At 45.2% G+C, this 19,785-nt stretch overlaps 1 long non-coding RNA gene across 1 annotated transcript; it reads right to left on the bottom strand.

The window, feature by feature from the left end:
- Positions 1-12,129: 12,129 nt before the first annotated feature.
- LOC128572080 (uncharacterized) lies at positions 12,130-15,403 on the bottom strand. The gene is made up of 3 exons (XR_008376039.1): positions 14,922-15,403; positions 14,359-14,425; positions 12,130-13,926 (listed from the first exon to the last, which is right to left on the bottom strand). It is a non-coding gene; the product is annotated as an uncharacterized LOC128572080 (long non-coding RNA).
- Between the last annotated feature and the right edge of the window lie 4,382 nt (positions 15,404-19,785).

Below are 19,785 nucleotides of genomic sequence, written 5' to 3'. Positions count from 1 at the left end.
TCCGCTATCTGGATCAAAATTTCTCTTTCCTTTTTGGTATTCCCATGGTACTTTTAACAGCTTTAATGAAACATAATTCATACCCCATAAATTCACCCATGAAAGAATTTTCAGAATATTCACAGAATGGAATCATATATTACAGGGTTGGTGACTGGATTCTTTCACTTGGCATGTTTTCAAGGCTTGTCCAAGCAAGGTGTATGACTCTACTTCATTCATTTTAATTGTTGAATAATATTCCAATGTATGGATATACCTGATTTTGTTTATTCACCCGTCAGTTGATGGCTATTTGGGTTGTTTCCACTTTTGACCATGATAGATAACGCTGCCATGAACAGCCATGCATAAGTTTTTGTGTCCTGTAGTATTTTGTACACAACTCCCTTATAACATTGCTCACTTCATACTTTAGTTATTTCTCTATTCCTCCCCACTGGCTTATAAGATCTTCCAGGGCCCTACCACTCTCAGAACCTGCTATTGTCACAGGCAAATCTGATGAGCAGGTGCATGAAGGAAGGAACTGAGCAAACAAGGAGTGGATTCTACTCGGTGCATCAGGGAACAAGCGTGATCATGTGGATTTTCCAATAAGGAAAGGAAGTGTCTCAGCAATAAGCCAGGAAGGCATTGGCAGAGTAGGAAGAGAAAAATCCTAAACTCACCTGACTAACTGAATGATATTAGCCCGTGGCAGGTGCGTGTGAACCTTGCTTTGTGGCTTCTCTTGTCCTCTCATAAGCCGAATCTCGTGTGAGACGTGAGGCTGGTGGGAGAGGTTGTTATGAAAGGTAAGGGAAGTGCCTGGTTGGGTGTCTGCCCCACAGAGCACGCTTCAGTCCCACAGCTCAGTGGAAAGCACGGAGCCCTTCCCACGGCCACCTCTCCCCCAGGCCCATGACTCTCCCTCCATCCTGCTGGCTCCTGTCTCGGTATGGAGTCCCACGTTATTCTAGTCGTATATTTTTAGTGCCCTGAGGGTATAGGACATGGATATGTGCAAGAAACCCCTCCAGGCCACATCTTCTTCATGGCCAGGATATGTCTAAAGCCAGCAGGATGGTTCATCTGAAGGCCAAGGGCGGAAAGAGCTTCCCCCAGACACCCAGGCGAGCAGCAGGGGCCAGCAGGGCGTGGGCTGCAGGAGGTATCTCTCTTTCCATCCTCCTTCTGGATGGTTTGGACCTATCATAAAGTCTCCCCTGAGATTGTTTGTCTCCAGTATGGCCCGGAGTTCACTGCATGGAGAGTGTGTCTCATCCTCTTTGGAGCTGATTGGAAATGACAAAGCACGTTAAAGGAAGAGAGCACGAGCCTGCTGGGTGCTATTTAGAGACCCTGGTAGGCTGCCTGACCTCTGAGAGCCTCCCAGCCACCTGACCCTCTGTGCTGAGAGCACGGACGTGACGACGTCACCTCGCTGGACCACTTCATTCACTCCAGAAGTTCAGGAGGTTCCTGGTGACAGCTCATGGTGCACAGACCCTAAAATAACTGATTAAGAGGTGGATGCTATTCTAAAAAGTACAGCCTGTTCTGTTTTGGATGCCAGGGAATTACGTCACTTTATCTGTCCCCATCACAAAGGGCTGCTGTTCTGGGGTTCTGGAGTGCCAGATCCTGGTGCCTACTGTACTACACACTCCTGCACACTCGGGGCCAGGATTACCAGCCAGGTGAAAGGTAGGAGTTTCGCCTTTGATCCCCATTGAGGGAGATTCTCAAACATTGTACCAAGCGAATAGGCATTCCAGGGTGACAAGTTTGCAGTGTGGGAGGACCGCGCCAGAGCCCTGAAACGCACAGGATTCTGAGCCAGAGGCCTGGCCCAGCTGAGAAAGGAGCAGCAACTTCTCCCTCAAGCTTGGGACAAGTGCCAGAGGGGAGGGGAAAGTGACCAAGCCCCGGGAGTGGGAGGGATTAGTGCGCTCCCATCTAATGAGCCCAATCTAGAAGTGTGTGGCCCAGCTTTTGGGTGCAGGACACGGCTACAACAGGGACTTTACCTAATAAATTCAAATATTGTGAGCTGGTTGTTTGTACCCTCACATTAACCCGAACTTAAAAAAAAAATTGTCCATAAGTAATTCTAAAATGAATAAATTAACAAAAAAGAAAGAAAGTGATAAAACTGTTTGCCACTATGCCCAGAGTTAGGGTGCAGCGTCCAAGCTCAGCTTCCCACAAAGGGAAAGAACGTGCCTGACCCGACACCACCAGCCACAAGTCTAGAAGGGGTCTGAGGCACCAAATTGTTGTTGTTGTTGTTTCTCAAGCCCTAAACACTCCAAACTCGATGATAGATTTCCGAAGTGATGACAATTGTCACTTTGAATCTAGAGCAAGAAGGAATGTTCCTGGTAACAGTGGACAGCGTAAACATCCTTGGGCTCAAAAGTGTCCAAGGCTCTGCAACTTGTCTCCGTATTTGGGACCTGAGATTTATCCTCCACGCAGTGAACCCCAGGCCATTCTGGAGACAAGCTCTTGGGGGACTTTATCATAGGTCCAAATCATCTAAAAATAAGATAGAAACAGAGATGCCTCCTCCAGCCAGTGCCCCACTGGCCCCCACTGCTTTCCTCAGGTGTCTGAGAGATTGTTCATATTATTACTCATTCCTAAAGAAATTTAGCTTTTATACTCAGGGACATGCTCTGAGCCAAATCTCAACCCAGGGCTGCGGGGTACACCTGTGAAAACAGACTCTCCCACCTGGACCTGCCAAAGCCTGGGGCATGAGCGGCTGTCATCAACCCGTGCAGTGTGGGAGGGAGCGGGTGCAGCAGGCCTGGGCCAGCACCTGCCACGGCTGGGACCCAGGAGCCTCCAGCATGGCAGTGGTTCCAACAACAAAGGCTGCTAGGTGACAGGATGTCCTCCTACCCTCTTCATTATTGTTTTTTAACTAAACATCTACAGCCACAGGAACCCCATCTTCAGAATGCTATCTGCCACCTGCAACGGGACACCTCTAGGCTGTGAGTGGTATCTCTGCTGGAACACCCCTCAAATCTCTTTATTAGCATTTTCAGACATACAATGAGAGACACAGGAACATGTGTTTCCTCAAGAGGAGCATCTCAGGAATATAAAACCAAACACATACTCAGACGAAATGTCTGTTAGGCTTCAAGGAACAAAAATGAACAAGAATATTTTGACCTCATGAAGAAGAAGAGGAAAAAATCCTTAGGAGAAGAGCAGTTGCAACCAGGCCTTCTTTCCTCATCCACAGAGAGGAGGAAACACTAAGTCGTAGCGTTATCTCAGTCCACAAAGGGTTGGGGAAGGAGGGGCAGCCGGCTCATTCCTTCCCACATGCCGAGGAGCCATCAGTGAGCCACGCAGGAGAGCTCTCGGTCCTCCTGGCATCATTGTGAGGGCAGGCAGATGCCAGACAGCCAAGTGTGTGGAATACCACAAGGGGCCAAGTGCGGGGCAGGGAGGTGACACAGGGAGCGGACAGGCTGCCATCCCCCCACCCCACTTTTTATTTATTTATGTATTTATTTTTTACTGTTGGGGATTCATGGAGGGTACAAGAAACCAGGTTATAGTGATTGCTTTTGTTAGGTAAAGTCCCTCTTACAATCATGTCTTGCCCCCAAAAGGTGTGGCACATACCAAGGCCCAAGGCTGCCATTTTCAATGGGGCAGTCAAGGAAGGCTTCAGGGAGGAGGTGGTGCGGTGAGCACCCTACAGGGATCTCTCAACAAAGAGCATTTCAAACAGAAAGATGGAAACCACAAGGTCTGGCCACAGGAAAAGGGAAAGCAAGTGGGCCCATGGGGGGTCCACAAAGTGGGCGGCAAGAGGGGAGTGGGAGGAGGTGAGATCAGGGAGAAGCAGAGCTGAGACCACGTGGGTCACAGAGAGTTCACGCTTCCCTCAAAATCTGCAGTGAGCTGTGACAATCCATGCGTGGTGATGGGTGCCAGAAGAGTGACACATCAGACAGCCACAAAGAACCACAAAAGTCAATGTGAAGGAGTTACACCCGTAAATGCATTAAGGTACTTGAACAAAAAGTGCAGCGTCCCTTGAGGGTATATAACCAGCTCACCCAGCTGGGGATGCAAGAGGTGTGGGAAGTGTCTCCCTGGGGACAACACACCCCAGTTGGATAAATGGGATTTTTCCAGGGGGTCAGAGGTGAGGAGAGAGGGCTGCAAGCAGAGGGGACGCCTGTGTGCAGGCTCTGTGGTGTGACAGACCAGTGGCTGCAGGAATGAATAGAGGGCCACCGTGGCCAGACAGCAGAGGTCCATGATCCAGGGGTCAGTAGCACAAAGAAATCTGGAACAGAGGCAGGGCCAGATCCCACAGGGCCTTGTAAACTGTGCTAAAAGATTTTGCACTTTAGAGCAAGAAAACACTAGGACGGTTTTAAGTCAGAGAGAGACATCGTTCTTTCACTTGCACTTTTGTTTTTTTCATTTTTTTTTATTAATTTTAAATCATAGCTACGTACATTAATGCGATCATGGGGCACCATACATTGGTTTTATAAACAGTTTGACACATATTCATCACACTGGCATTTTTTTTTTTTTTTTTTTGGCCGGGGCTGGGTTTGAACCCACCACCTCCGGCATATGGGACCAGCGCCCTACTCCTTGAGCCACAGGCGCCACTCGCACACTGGCATTTTTGATGGGAATCAGATTGTGGAGGTGAACGTAACTCAGAGACCTTGCAAGGAAGCTCCCGAGGAAAGCTCTGGCAGGTGGGTCGGGGCGTGGTATGCCTTACCTGAAGAAGTCTGCAGCCACTCCTGCAATTCCTATGCCCCAAGCATAAAGCAGCAACAAGTAAAACATAAAAATAGAAAGCCGAAAGGCATAGACTATTCTCACAAACAAATCAAACTTCACTGCAACTAGAAATGGGTCATAAGTGCAAAGGACTGAGCAGGGCTGAAGCAACAGGCGCCTGGGGTCCAAGAGCGTCCTGCAGGCCTCCAGCGTCTGTACTCCGCAGTGTCGCCACTGGACCTGGTTCAGGCCACTCTACTAGTGAAAGGAATAGAGAAGGGAGAAAAAATGGGTGCCTACTTGTGCCTGGGGCTAAAGCCTTTTGCAAACTACAGGCCCTGCAGGACAAAAGGACACAGGTAACAGGAAGGAAGCAAGCTGTCTGCCAGCTCTGTTACTCGGTGTATGAGAGGCTCAGATCTCAGCAGCACCAAAATTCCAAAAAGCCACATGAGGTGGGCCCTGACCTGGGGGCCCAGAGAGCTGGTGGAGGAAATCTCGAAAGCACTGGGGGCTTGGGGAAAAGGCCAGGAGAGAAAAACGAATTTAATAAAAGAAAAGCCAACAAAATCAATTATCGGAATAAAATTCATGTCAAACGAAATTAATTCTATAAAATATATATGTATTATATAATATATAGTATGATCCTCAAACAATGAAATAACTTTCATTTTTAAAATAGAAGCAACTTAGTTGGGCGTTGTGGTGGATACCTGTAGTCCCAGCTACTCAGGAAGCTGAGACAAGAGGATCGCTTGAGCCCCAAGTGTTTGAGGTTGCTGCAAGCTATGACACTGTGGCAGTCTACCCAAGGTGACAGCGACTCTTCTTCAATAAAATAAAATAAAATAAAATAAAAGCAACATAACAAGACCTTTTTATTTGATTTGTACTGTTTATCCCTCTGAGGGCAGAGCCCTTTAATCAATCAGGAAGGTTTGATGTTAGCACAACTGAAGCTGAGCTGTGGGAAACCGCCCTGTGGCCCTGTTTTGCTCACTTTTCCCTGCATCTGTTCCCCTTTAACATTTGACTTTGTCCCTCTTCTCTCTGGAAGAATTACTTATGCTGTTTTTTAAAAAATATATATATAGTATTATCATTGTTTTAAATTAGTAATAATAAATAGAGCCTTTATAAAGTGCTTATTATATGGACAGAATGTTCATATCACAACCTTTTCTTACAGGAGCTATAGAGAGAATTAAATGCAGAGATTTTCCTTCACAAAAGCAGGATCCTGTTTAAAGCATTTAATATCCTACGTGCATTTTGTACACTTAGGCAGTCAAACTTTGTTGGTGTTTTCTGTGATAACAGAGAAAATGTGGATGTCGCATTTTAAGGGTAACCAGAGCACATCCTGAGGAAGTGACAGGGGTAGCAAAGAGTCTGGGGAGTGACAGCCAGGACCAACCAGTTAAAGGAAGTGATGGTGTTTACACTAGAAAAAGAAGGCTTCAAGGAAACACAAGAACAGCTTTCGAATAGCCAAACACATGGTGTGTGGACAAGGGATTTCATTGAAGTAGTTCAAAAGGACAAACTATGACCAATAAATAAAATTCACACAATGGAAGATTTGGGATTTAAGAAAAGGAAAACCAGCCAATGGTTCAAACTCTCAACGTGGGGTGATCTGTAGCCCTGAGAACCATGAGCTCTTGTTTCTGGAAGTCATGAACATGAGAGCTTTGGAGAAATGATTCCCATAAAAAGCAAAAAACTATACCAGATACATACAAGACTACTCCAAACGAAGCTGCTATTATGGAACCTCCAAAATTACACTTTGACTCACTACACTTACTGTTGAATATTGAAATGTCTACTTTATATACTGTATAAATTTCAGAAATGCACTGACGGTCAGGTCAGTCTGCAAGTAAGTGATTTATGAACTTCAAGTACACAGACAGAGAGAATGAGAGGCTGTTGTTGAACAAATGGTTCATTATTGGGGAAAGAATGAGCCTTTTAAAAGAAATAGTAGAATGATAAAGTCTATAAAATAAACATGCATTAGGCCACATGATATTTGCTTCTTGTGTATCTCTATTATATGTTTAAACTCATCATATCCATGGCCGGGCGAGGTGGCTCACGCCTGTAATCCTAGCACTCTGGGAGGCTGAAGCAGGTCGATTACCTGAGCTCACGGGTTCAAGACCAGCCTGAGCAAAAGCAAGACCCCATCTCTAAAAATAGCCGGGTATTGTGGCGGGTGCCTATAGCCCTAGCTACTTGGGAGGCTGAAGCAAGAGAATCGCTTGAGCTCCACTTGAGGTTGCTGTGAGCTATGATGCCACAGCACTCTACTGAAGGTGACAAAGTGAGACTCAGTCTCAAAAAAAAAGAAAGGGAGGGAGGAAGGAAGGAAAGAAGGAAAGGAAAGGAAAAGAAAGGAAAGAAAGAAAGAAAGAGAGAGAGAAAATCATTGTATCCATTTGACTACCCTCTAGTTCTGTCCTATATGATTTGAGAGCCCTTATAAAGTAAGTACTTTAAAGAAAGAGTTCGGCTCTGGCAAGAATATCAGCCATCCTCAAATTCAGGAATGTCTGGGGAGGACTCTGAGTCCCTCTGCAGGATTAACAACACATCCTGCTTTGGGCCAAAACACAGGGTCTACCATGACATCCATGACCTCCACGGAGTAAGCATGACCTATAGAATGAGGAAGAAAATGTCAAAGGTTTCAATGTGCCAAGAAGCGTCATTTTTATCTTTCTCCATCAGCAGCAGTTTAAATCTATGCTTCAGCTTCGCTCATCAGCGTGGTTCTTTGGGACCGGGGGGGGGGGGGTGGGTGCAGCTATCAGGGGCGGCACAGGAGATCCCTGGTGGTGACTCACAGTTCTGTCTCCTGATTAGGAGGGTGGTCACCCAACTCTACATGTGTGATAAAATTGCACATAAGGCTATGTAGAAACTGGTGAAACCTGAAGAAAGCCGTTAGCCTGGTTACCTGTTTTGCACCAATGCCGGATTTTTAGTTTTGCTATTGTATAATAATTAGGTGATACCCCTACGCGAGCGTGGGTGAAAATTCAAGGAGGCTCTGCAGTGTTTATGCAACTTCTTGTGCATCTTGTAGTAATTATTTCAAATAAAAAGCATAAAACAAAAGAAGAAAAGAAAGAAGGGAAAGGAAGTAGAAAGGAAGGAGAAAGGAAAAAGAGGGGGAGGAAGATGGGGACAGCCCTTCAATCGTTTGCCCTAAGACACTGGAGGAAGAGGAGGCTATGCACGGAAGGGGGTGAGGGAACACCCCCAGGAGGAGACGGCCGGTTTCCCAGGCAGTTGCAGTAGGCCCCTAACTAGACTTTAGACTCCCTTCTCCGGTCTTGCCAATCTCATCCTCCTCTTGGCCACCAGACGTACTTTTATAAAAAATCTGTCAAAGTCTCTCCCAGTCTAACTCACCATTAACAGGGCACCTTGCCACCCACCACGTTCTATCACCCCCATGGACTCAGCCATCTGGATACCTGCGCACACCTGGCCTCTCCACACTTCCCATGTGGCTTATTTTGATGCCACTACCTGGTACACTCTTTTCCCCCTTTCTTCAATTCATTCTTCCTCCTCTTTCAACTTTTCAACTAAGTAACTCAGATTTGCGGTGCCTACCCTCCCCTGTCCCATGGTTGAGCTAAGTGTTCCTCTTTGGTGCTCTGCTTGTTTCTGTCTGGGAGATAGTGAAAATATCGAAGTGCTCGTGTTTGCCTTCTAGAGGTCTTTCACCTCCCTGGTTAAGTATATGCCTAAGTATTGTATATCCTTTGCAGCTTTTGTGAATATTTACTCTCTGATTCGACTCTCAGCTTGACTGTTCGTAGGATACAGACATGCTACTGATTTGTGTACATTGATTCTGTAACCTGAGACTTTGCTGAATTTATTTATCAATTCTAGGACTCTTTTGGTGGAGTCTTTAGGATTTTCTAGATATAAGATCATATTGTCAGTGAAAAAAGATAGTTTGACCTCCTGTTCCCCAATTTGTTTTTATTTCCTTCTCTTCCATGACTGCTTTGGCTAGGACTTCTAGTACTATGTTCAACTAGAAGTAGTGACAGTGGGCGCCCTTGCTGGACTGCAAATTAGTGGAAATTATAGACAACAGTATGAAGATTCCTCAAACAAATAAATGTAGATTTACCATTCGGCCAGAAATCCCACTGCGGTATCTACTCCAAAGAAAAGAAATCATTTTATTAAAAAAAAAAAAAAACCTACACTCAAATGTTTATTGCAGCACAATTCACAATTGCAAAGATGCAGAATCAACAAAAGTGTCCATCAATTCGTGAGTGGATTACGAAAATGTGGTGTGTTTTATATGTGTGTGTGTATATATATACAGATATATATATATAAACCTACACACCATGGAGTACTACTCAGCCATAAAAAGGAATGAAATAACATCTTTTGAAGTAACTTGGATGGAACTGGAGACCATTATCCTAGATGAAGTATCTCAGGAATGATAAGTAGACGCCACATGTTCTCACTATTCAATGGGAGCTAGACAATGTGCACCCATGAGCACAGAGAGATGTAAAAGCCATTGGAAAGCAAAAAATGAGGGCGAGGTAAAAACTTCCTGTTGAGTACGATGACCACATTCAGGTGATGGCCACTAAAAGCCCTGAGTTAAGCATTGCAAAAGTTATCTATATAACAGAAACCTTTGTGCCCCCTTAATAATGTATTTTGAAATAAAAAAAAAAAAAACAAATAAATAATATTGATGCACCAGTTCTGTCTGGACATAATCCAATCAGAACAGCAGCTCGAAGAGAACGAGGCTGGACACGAACATCAGATCTGGCTGAAACAAGCATTCCGAGTGACTTTCAAACCCATTCTTTCTACCCCTCAGTCTGCCACATTGTTTGGAAATATGTTCATGTCTCATGCTCCCCCAGGACTGACAGATCCCCGGAGCAGGGAACATCCTTCTCTGGACCCTCAGTGCCTAGCGGAGTGCCCACGGCAGGGCTGGCGTGCAGTGAGTCTATGTGTGGCTTACTGGACCTAGAAGACAGACTTCCTAGCTGCTCTTTGCTTAGAAGCAACTATTTGGCATCCCAAGTCATGAGTGAGGCAGGGTGAGCAGTCTTTTCCTGGTTGTGAGCAGCCAGACAGTCTTTTCCTGGTTGTGAGCAGCCAGAGAACTCACTGGCACCAAAGTCACTGGAGACCAAAGAGTGTTGGATGTCACATCAGAGTCAAATCAGAGGGAGACCATGGAGGCTCTTCTGCCGACCCTGAGGGGCAGGGGAGCTGGTAGGTCCAGGATGGTGACCCAGCCATGCAGCCAAGGACAGGACTTCTTAGAGATCTGAGCACGTAACCAGAGCACGGTTTCCTGAGCAGGGAGAAAGAGAATGAGAGAGAGATCCCTCCTAAAAGACAGAAAGCCATCACATTTAGAAGTGTGCTAATGCCATAAAGAGTGACAGCAGTGAAGAAAAGTAGTTAAGGTAGAAAGCTGTTTGCATTGGAAAACTGGACAGACATGTCCCTACGGCTGGCCTGGTTCTAACTGAGTGACAGTCACAGAGGAAGATCCAGTTCCGAAAGGAATGCATGTAAGCCAAGGAGGGGTGACACAAAGGAGAACCCGGACTGCAAGAGCTGACCAGTCTCTCCCACCACAACCCACTCTTTCGTAGCTTCTTTGGCATCCTGTGGTTTTGTTTGGATACTTCTCAATTTGGGTTTCCAAACGCGTGAGTGACAGGCTCGCATCACAGCACTGTTAAAGGTGAAATCATTTGTGGTGGAATTAGTCATCCTCTCAGCCAGATTTTAATGCCTTGACCATGACTGCCCACAGCCGAATTTTCTAGGCCTCCGGTCTCACAGGCACTGGCTCCCCAACAGGCCTCTAACTTATGAAATTCTAGAGCCCCAGGCCTCCTGTGCTTTGTGCTTGGGCAAGCCCTGCAGTTTTTGTGACTCAGGAAGGCCGTCGCAGGGGACAATTTAGCCTTCTTTTAAAAAGACCTGGAGACTCCATACAAATATAGTCTTTAGGGCCACCAGAGCAAATGAGGCAGGTCCAGTTCTTCAAAGACATGCGTCAGGTTACGCCTTCCCCTCAGCGTTCATTGAGAGCTGACTATTTTCTTCTGATTCTGTTCTGGAGAGAGGCAGGGTCTCAACCGGCAGGAGTCTCCTCCTGCCTTCCCACTCTCCCACCCTTCAGGGTCCTGCCTCTGAATGGAAGTCTCCACCAATGGTGTGACACAAGACGCTCATGTAACTGGGTTCTCCTTTGGTGCTAGATACTTCACATAGGTACTTCACGTGGCCTGTCTCATTTTAAGCAAAAGATAAAAGTCTTCACTAGCAAGTGAGAAAGATAACTCCCAAAAGAGTAGTTCAGTTTCATTTTGATACTTTTCTGTTTATGGTCATTATTTCCCAAATTTAGGGAGGCTCCACGTGGAAGTAGCTCTGCCAAGTATCAGGCCTTTCACTTGGAATCAGAGGCAGCTGGGATTTCGCATCTCACCTGGAGATTTCAAGGCACTGCCCTCAGATCTCCAGCTGTGGAAGTTGCTTTTGATCAAGACTTCAGGACTTTAACAACTACGTTCTCACAGGAGAGAAAAATTCAATTAACTTCAAGTAGGGGGGAGAGGAAGAAGGAGTTGGGTAAATTCCCACCCAACTGGCACATTGCCCAAGTATATGGTGAACTTCCTGGGTGAAGGACACAACTTTAACATGAACTTTAACCTTACAAAAGCAATTTATGTAACCTAATTGTATGCACCCTGCACCCAGTATTAATCTAAAATTTTTAGAAAGACTTAGTACTGTCCGCTTTTCAAAATTATTGACATTCCAAGGCAGTTGATGTACAGTATAGGGAAATTAGTCAAAGAAAATGTTATTTTGGGGAAATGCCAACCTCCTAATAAAACAGGGCTTCTTTCCTCTATGACCACCTCTCTGGCCAGAGAAGAGAAAGGATGGGTGGTGGAGGAGGGCAGGGAGGAGCACCCCAGAGTGTTTTCCAACTGCGCTTTGGGCTGTGACTAACACAGGCACAACTAGGGTACTTAACAAAGAAGTTGATGGCAAAGCAAAGGTTTTATAAGCAGGCGCCATGTTTGGGCCCTAATTCTAGGGGTAAAACAAAAATCACGCTGATAAAAATCTCCCAGCACCTTTTATTAAATAGAGACTTCCCCCACCCCAGTGTATCCTTTTGTTTGGTTTATTAAAGATCAGATGATGATAAAAAAAAAAAAATTCGGTAAAGGCAATAGACTTAAGGTTTGGGGTTTTTTGGGGGGTGGGGGGGTTGTCCATGTGGTACTTTATTTATTTTTTAATTTATTTTTTATTTCAAATTAATATGAGGATACAAATTTTTAGGTTACGTTGTTCTCACTTCCAGGGTAAAGTTCCATTTGTAAAAGCACCCCTCACCCAGGGGGCGTCTTACATACCCCCACAATGTGCACATTAGGGGAGATCCCACCTCATTCCTCCCCCTCCTTCGTCAGTCGTCCTCCCCCTCCCACCTCTCTCTACCCCTGTACTAGACTATATTTGTATTTTATTGTTCATATAAGTATGTAATTATTTGTATATTATTTTCATGTTAGTATAGAGTACATTGGATATTTATTTTTCTATCTTGCGATGCTCTATTTGGAAAGATGTATTTCAACTCCATCCAGGTGAATGTAAAGGATGTGAAGTCACCATCTTTTTTAATGGCTGAATGATATTCCATGGTATGCATATACCACAGTTGGTTGGTCCATTCATGGGTTGATGGGCACTTTAGGTTGATTCTACGACTTAGCAATTGTAAATTGAGCCACAATAGACATTCTGGTGCAAAAAAAAAAATCACACTGATGAAGACTCTGGAAGATGGCTTCATAAAAGCTTTTTGTCAGACCATGCCTTGCTCTAGGTCAGCGGGGATTTGCTGAAGAGCATTTCAGGAGGTCAGTCCCAGGAGCAAGAAGCCTCCACATTAGGCAGGGCAGAGTGGAAGATGTTGAGAAGCACTCTCTGGAGAAGGTTTAAGGTGCACCTGAGGTTACTGCCCCAGGAGACTGTGGAGTGTCCCTACAAGGGGCTCACTGACTGCGGACCTTCCAGTCCCTTCAGTTTACAAAGGAGGACGCTGAAACAGCAGAGTGGCCTGCCCAAAGGCTCAGAACAGCTGGCAGCTGGCCCCTGGTGTGTGTACTGGGGGAGGGGGGGCTTCCCACATTTAAAGCATCAATTTGGGCACATCAGTCTTCCTGACCCTGAGCAGAGGGCTGCCCTGGGAGAAGAGGCCTGGGAGTGGCCCCACCCATCTGCTGTCAAAGGTATTCCAAACAACCAGGAAGAGAGTGACTGAGAACAGCCCTCAATCTTGACTGTTTTTCTTCCCAGCAAAATGGAAAGAAAATAAATAAATAAATAACCCCGAGCCTTGGTGACTGGCAGTTTCAAACACAGCCCTGTAAAGTGTTTGCAGACAGCCATTAACAGAGCACTTTGGAAAGTTCTGTATTGTTTTCCTAAAAGCCCACGCGGACTGCCCCGGAGCCGACTGTGAGCTTGAAAGACTCTGCCGGACACTTTTCACTTCCTGCTCATCCTCCAGGTCCAGGATGCGAATGGGGTGAGGAGGATGAGGGACTTCCTGAAGCCGCAGAGCCGGCGCTGGGCTGCCCCACGCTGGAGGTGGCTCTGTCCAGTCGGGCCTGGGAGGAGGAAATCTTGTTTCCTCTTTTAAATCACCCGAGAGGTGGGATGGAGGGATGCGTAGGAAGTAAGTTCATTGTTGTTGAAGTCACAGTCTGTTTCTTAAACGGGGGATCACAACTCGGATTACATTCAAGTGGAGAGAGAGGAGGGAGTGGAAGGAATGGTTTCCTCCATCACTTGGACAGGGCACTGTATCATGGGCCCTGCTATTGGCTCCAGAAGGTCACATGATGCTCTCAGTCACAAAATCCAGAAACCAGGCACCGTGAGAGCCTTGGCCTCCCATAACCAAAGGCTAACAACGCACCGCTGAGATTTAGGCACTGCCAAAACCAAGCAGGAAAAAAAGGTCTGCTTTTGAAAGCTGTTCTTCTAGAGCTCAAACAGGATCACTCAAAATGTTTGGGAGGGGGCCTAGGGAAGGAAGGCATTTGGAAACCATTGTTAACTGGAGAAAAAAAACCCTCACACTATAAACATGCATAAACGGCCTGAGTAACTGAGTTGCCCAAGGTCCTGCTGAAAACTTTTACTCATTACTCTTGTTATTGTTATTATCGGAGACATGCCCTCCTACACATCCTTCCTTGCTCCTGGCAGGAGACAAGTCCTGATCAAAAGCAAAGAATATTCAATCTCCCCTTCCAGTTATTAAGGATGGGGCTGGCTGGGGTGAAGGGGAAGGCATGCTGTCAGAGCTGTTTTCCACCATCAATAATGAATGGGAATTTTTATAGGCAATAGCTAAGCAGAATAACTTGATCCAAATAGGGACTTCTAAAAAGGAAATATGAGCCCTGTGATTTAGAAGGCTATGAAGAACAAGCTGGGTGTGGTGGCACATACCTGTCGTCCCAGCTGCTCAGGAGGCCAAGGCAGGAGAATCACTTGAGCCCAGAAGTTCAATATCAGCCTGGAGAATGCAGCAAGATGGTGACTTTAAAAGGAGACCAGGGGCGAGGGAGGCCAGGAAGAAAACTACGAAGAACTATTTAGAAATACTTGTCAGAGAGGCCGAGCGCAGTGGCTCACGCCTGTAATCCTAACACTCTGGAAGGCCAAGGATGTGGATCACTTGGGTTCAGGAGTTGGAGACCAGCCTGAGCAAGATTGAGACCCTACTAAAAATAGAAAAACTAGCCAGGCATGGTGGCAGGCACCTGTAGTCCCAGCTACTCGGGAGGCTGAGGCCGGAGGGTCTCTTGAGTCCAGCAGTTTGAGGTTGCTATGAGGTAGGACACCACAGCACTCTACCCAGAGCAACTGTCTCAAGAAAAAGCAGGGGGCAGAAAAAAGAAATACTTCTCAGAAAGGAAACATTGAGAACGTGCTTCCTGTCAAACTCATACACAGGACATCACACAAACCAGATATTCAGGGTTCTTAGGTAGAAATTTAAGAAGTCTCACTGTAAGGAAGACTATTGGAAACAAGGGCTTCTTCTTTTTTTCATTGAATAGGGGCTTGGCCTAATATTGCTTTGCCAACAACGAAATCAAATGTGGAAGTTCATCTCCCAAGGCCCAGGTCCAAACGCCACGTTTTCCTCTGGGTTCCTCAATCACAATCACCACCTTTTCCTGGGACCCCAGAACAGTTTCCTCACTTACTCGAATACATGTTACCATTGGTGTCAGATGAAATTAAACTCCAATTCTGCCTTTTACAAGCTCTGTAAGAAAGTTCCTTAACCTATCTCAGGCTTGGTTTTATCAACTGTCAAAGGTCCATAATAATATTCCTTCCTTCATTGATTTTTTTCCAACAATTATTTGTATGCCATGTACAACTTTAGTACTGAAGACAACGAACAAAAGGAGCGAAGTCCTTACTTTCATGGAGCTTTCATTCTATCGGAATTATTGCCAGAGGGAAAGAGAAAGCACGTAAGCGTTCAGCCAGCCACATGGTAAGCACTGAGTGTTTACTTAATAGATTATTAAATCAATAAATAAGCAGATAAATGAAAGATATGAGAACCGTGGACAAGTCTTTCAAAGAGAAAGCAAGGCCTTCATTCTATAGATGGTTTGGAAATATTCATCCACTCCGGGAGTGTTTTCTAAAAATATATCTTTTTTGTGAGGGATACAGCACTTCACTTCCTAAAGACTGGAGATTACAGAAAAATTGCACACTGAGATTTAAATTTAAAAATCACACTATTAAAAGACAAGAAAAAATACTTACAACTTATTCTTCTGGTTGGTAGAAATAAATCTTTCATCCTTAAAGCCCAGGGTCTTGGTGAGAAATACTGCACAGTATTTCTTTATTCTTTGTTTGTCTGTCTGTTTGTTTATTTGTTCATTTGTTTTAGACCCAGAGTCTCACTCTGTCCCCCAGCTGGAGTGCAGGAGTGTCACCCCAGCTCACAACCACCTCAAACTCTGGGGCTCAAGCGATCCTCCTACCTCGAACTCCCCAGTAGCTGGGACTACAGGCGGACACCACCATGTCTGGCTAATTTTTTTATTTTTTGTAGAGACAGGGTCTTGCTATGTTGTCCACACTGGTCTTAAACTCCTAGCAGCCTCAAGTGATCCTCCTGCCATAGCCTCCAAAAGCTCTGGGATGACAGGCATCCGCCTCCATGTCTGGCCAGTATCTAGTGGTTTCTGGTGAGTGCTGGAGCCATGATGTTAGAAAATCCTCTTCCTTCTCACATGCAAGAGAAGAGAATCTGGGGTATATTTTAATATTGGCAATTCCCCTTTCACCTCACAGGTCTCTCCTGGTGGGGCCCATTTCCATTCTCAGGATCATCCCTTTTTTCATTGAAGAAGTGGCAGGGTGTGGAGAGCTGCCTTCCTTTCCTTTGACCTACCTCCTTTCCTGGTGCCAACTCCTGTTTGGAAGAGAGGCACAAGGAATTGTTTGTGTAGGGAGTGGCTCGGCCTTCCCTTTCAGTTCCTGCAGCCACCCCCTCCCTCTGATCCTCACCACCTAATTCCCAGCATCTGGTTTTGTTAGCGCAATAAGTGGGAACTCTTTCTTAATGTAGCACAGAGGTGTCTGTAGGCAGCCAACCATGGCACATTGCTGGCCACAGCTGGCTAAATGTGGTTTTAGAGACTTGTTTGTGCCCCTGTGTGACTAATACTTACCTACCGGCTGGCTGGATTGAGACCTCTCTCCTACTCATCTGGCACTTGAAACACAATCCACTGGCTTCCCAGGGACCGCCAAACTCATTCATAGGCAAGGCAGAGGATGGGGTCTGGTTGGAGCCACATAGCAGGGCCACCAAAGAACAGCTGGATAGGACTCAGAGACATCCAGATATGCCTTTCTGAGGGTTTTACACCCTCTGCTAATTGGAATAGTTTATGGGCAGTCCAGGCAAAAAGCAGGGACTGGAAAGAAAGGCCTTTAACGTTCTCATCTAGTTGAACAAAACTTTTGTCTACTTGCAAAATAATGCTATATTTCAAAAAATAAATAAATAAATAAAGCCAGGTTTAAAATGGGAATTTAGGGTGCTTTGCAGCACACACAGGCTCTGGATTGAGCAAATTAGTAAATAAGTGAGTGGGCGAATGAATGAATGAATTAGTGAATGAATGAATGGTTAGACTGGTAGGAAAGACAAAGAAACAGGGGAGAGAAATAGTCTCTATGTTCTAGAAACTTACCCTCCAACCCTGTAAAGCTACTGACAAACATAAAATTTCATATAAGTTTCAGTATATCTATGTTAGGAAATAAAATATATGGCTGTTTAAAAATATGAGACATCTATACACATATGGATATGAAAAATAGCTAAGATTGGGCAGTGCCTATGACTCAAGGAGTAGGACGCCGGCCCCACATACTGGAGGTGGTGGGTTCAAACCCAGCCCCGGCCAAAAACTCCAAAAAAAAAAAAGAAAGAAAAATAGCTAAGATCTACTTTGTGTGAAGAAAACAAAAGCTAGGAAAGCATGGATAGTATGCTTCCATTTTTGCAGATAAAATTTGTTTTTAAATATATGATTGTAAATTCATAAATATATGGAAGGATAAGGCATAAATTGTAATAGTGGCTCGTCTGAAAGGAGACACAGGTGGTTGGATGTCAGAGATCGATGGAGACATTCTTCTCACTGTGTACCCTCTGATACTTTTTAAATTTTTTACCTTGCATGTGTACTATTAGTAAATTTCTTTTTATTACTAAACAATCAAATAAAAACAATAGGGTAGAGATACAGGGTGTCCATAAAGTTCATGTGCAATTTAAATTTAAAGTAAGACAACTAGTTTAAATTGCACACAAACTTTATGGACACCTTATATATGTGACATGGTGAGACTCTGTCTCAATTAAAGAAAAATGTGAAAAAAGTTATGGGAAAGGAATAGTGATGGGGCTTTCGCTTTTTATTCTGTATATCTGTGTATTATTTAAAGGCTTTGTAATGTCTGATTGCTTAGGAATTAATACCAATTTAAAAATGAGACAGCTGATATGTACTAATCAGTAACAATCTCTTACTTACAGTGTGAGGTAAAAAAAAGCAAGGAATAGGGCGGCGCCTGTGGCTCAGTCGGTAAGGCGCCAGCCCCATATACCGAGGGTGGTGGGTTCAAACCCAGCCCCGGCCAAACTGCAACCAAAAAATAGCCGGGTGTTGTGGCGGGCGCCTGTAGTCCCAGCTACTCGGGAGGCTGAGGCAAGAGAATCACTTGGGCCCAGGAGTTGGAGGTTGCTGTGAGCTGTGTGAGGCCACAGCACTCTACCAAGGGCCATAAAGTGAGACTCTGTCTCTACAAAAAAAAAAAAAAAGCAAGGAATAAATAACATCCATATTATCCAAAACATTTTTATGAGAAACTTGACCGTGAGATGCTCTCTGCCAGGGGGATATGAGCAATTGACATCACTGGTTCCCGCAGTAGAGGGGAAGTGAACGGCGCAGGACTTCACCAGTGGGGAAATTTCACTAACATGGTGTTCTACTTGGCCTATTTCCTATTTTCGTACCATATGCGTGTACTACTTGGTCAAGTTTTTTAATCCTTATTGTAAATTTGGCAAGAGAACTTCCTTAGGAGATTGGACCATGTCAAAAATAAGATTAAAAGCCTACAAGAAATTGGAAAGCCATGGGTCTTGGTTTCTTCAACACACATCCACACAGTCTCATCGTAGAACGTAGGTTTTCCTGGGAGCTGGGCGCCCATGAAGGCACCCTTCAGAAGGCCAGGACACAGCTCGCTCCTGTTCTCTCCGCAGTCGTCATCCTGACGCCCAGCCCCACGGCCCCACCCTCCGTAAAACAATATTGAGACTGGACTCGAGTCAAACTGCTGTGCTATTGGCTCTCGGCAAATTATTCTAATCACTTGAGAATTATTTGTCAAGTGCCCACTCTGTGTGGGGACTGCCAATTCCCACCCCCACTGCCTTTTAACTGGGTCCAGATCACAGACATTGAGGCCCATTTTTTAAAAAATCAGATTAATACAATTTGATAGAATGTTTAACTCCACTTCCTTTGAACCACAGGTGGTAAGTAGAGTGTAGGTTTCGTCAAAAGTTCCCCGGCTGTGGACAACATCACAATTTTATGTATAGATCTACTATTTGTCTAGCTGTTTAATGTGTTGCTTCCAAAATAACAGCTCTAAAATATCCCTAAAACTGGCCAAAACTCCAGCCTAAGCAATATAGTAACACCTCATCTCTCAAAAAATTTAAAAAATTAGTGGGTCATGGTGGGCATGCCTGTAGTCCCAGCTATTCAGGAGGCTGAGACACTTGAGCCCAGGAGTTGGAGTTTACACTGAGCTGTGATGACACCACTGCACTCCAGCCTGAGCGACAAGAACCCTGCTCAATAAATAAATAAATAAATAGCTAAAATTTTCAGGAGTTCCAGAAGAACATCCTTTCTGTCCCCACTGTGCCCACGGTAACCCAGGCTCCTGCCCCGCCCCATAGGCCACACTTCTATCAGCTCTTCCCTCCTCTCCACACTGGGAACCGCTGACAAATGGGGTGATTTATGGTTCACCCAAAACACTTCTGCTCTTACCATTCCAGTCGCCAGAAGGTCGTCCCCTCTTGGCCACCAGTCTGGAGGCTGCAATCAAGGGCAGCCTAAGGCTCAGTGACCTTCTAATATTTTTCTAACCACCCCATCAAGACATCTCTGTCTTCTGCTGGGCGATCTGTCTGCTATCACACATGTATTGACTTCTTCTTTGGCAATTCACGGTGCCCCTCCTGTGAGAAGTGACTCTCCTGTTACAGTGATTTCCATCCCTCTGACATCTGCTAGTAGT

The sequence above is a fragment of the Nycticebus coucang genome, chromosome 19, assembly GCF_027406575.1.
Source record: "Nycticebus coucang isolate mNycCou1 chromosome 19, mNycCou1.pri, whole genome shotgun sequence".
NCBI lineage: Eukaryota > Metazoa > Chordata > Mammalia > Primates > Lorisidae > Nycticebus > Nycticebus coucang.
Note: the sequence above shows the minus strand (reverse complement) of the source record. Positions and strands in the feature narration are given on the sequence as shown.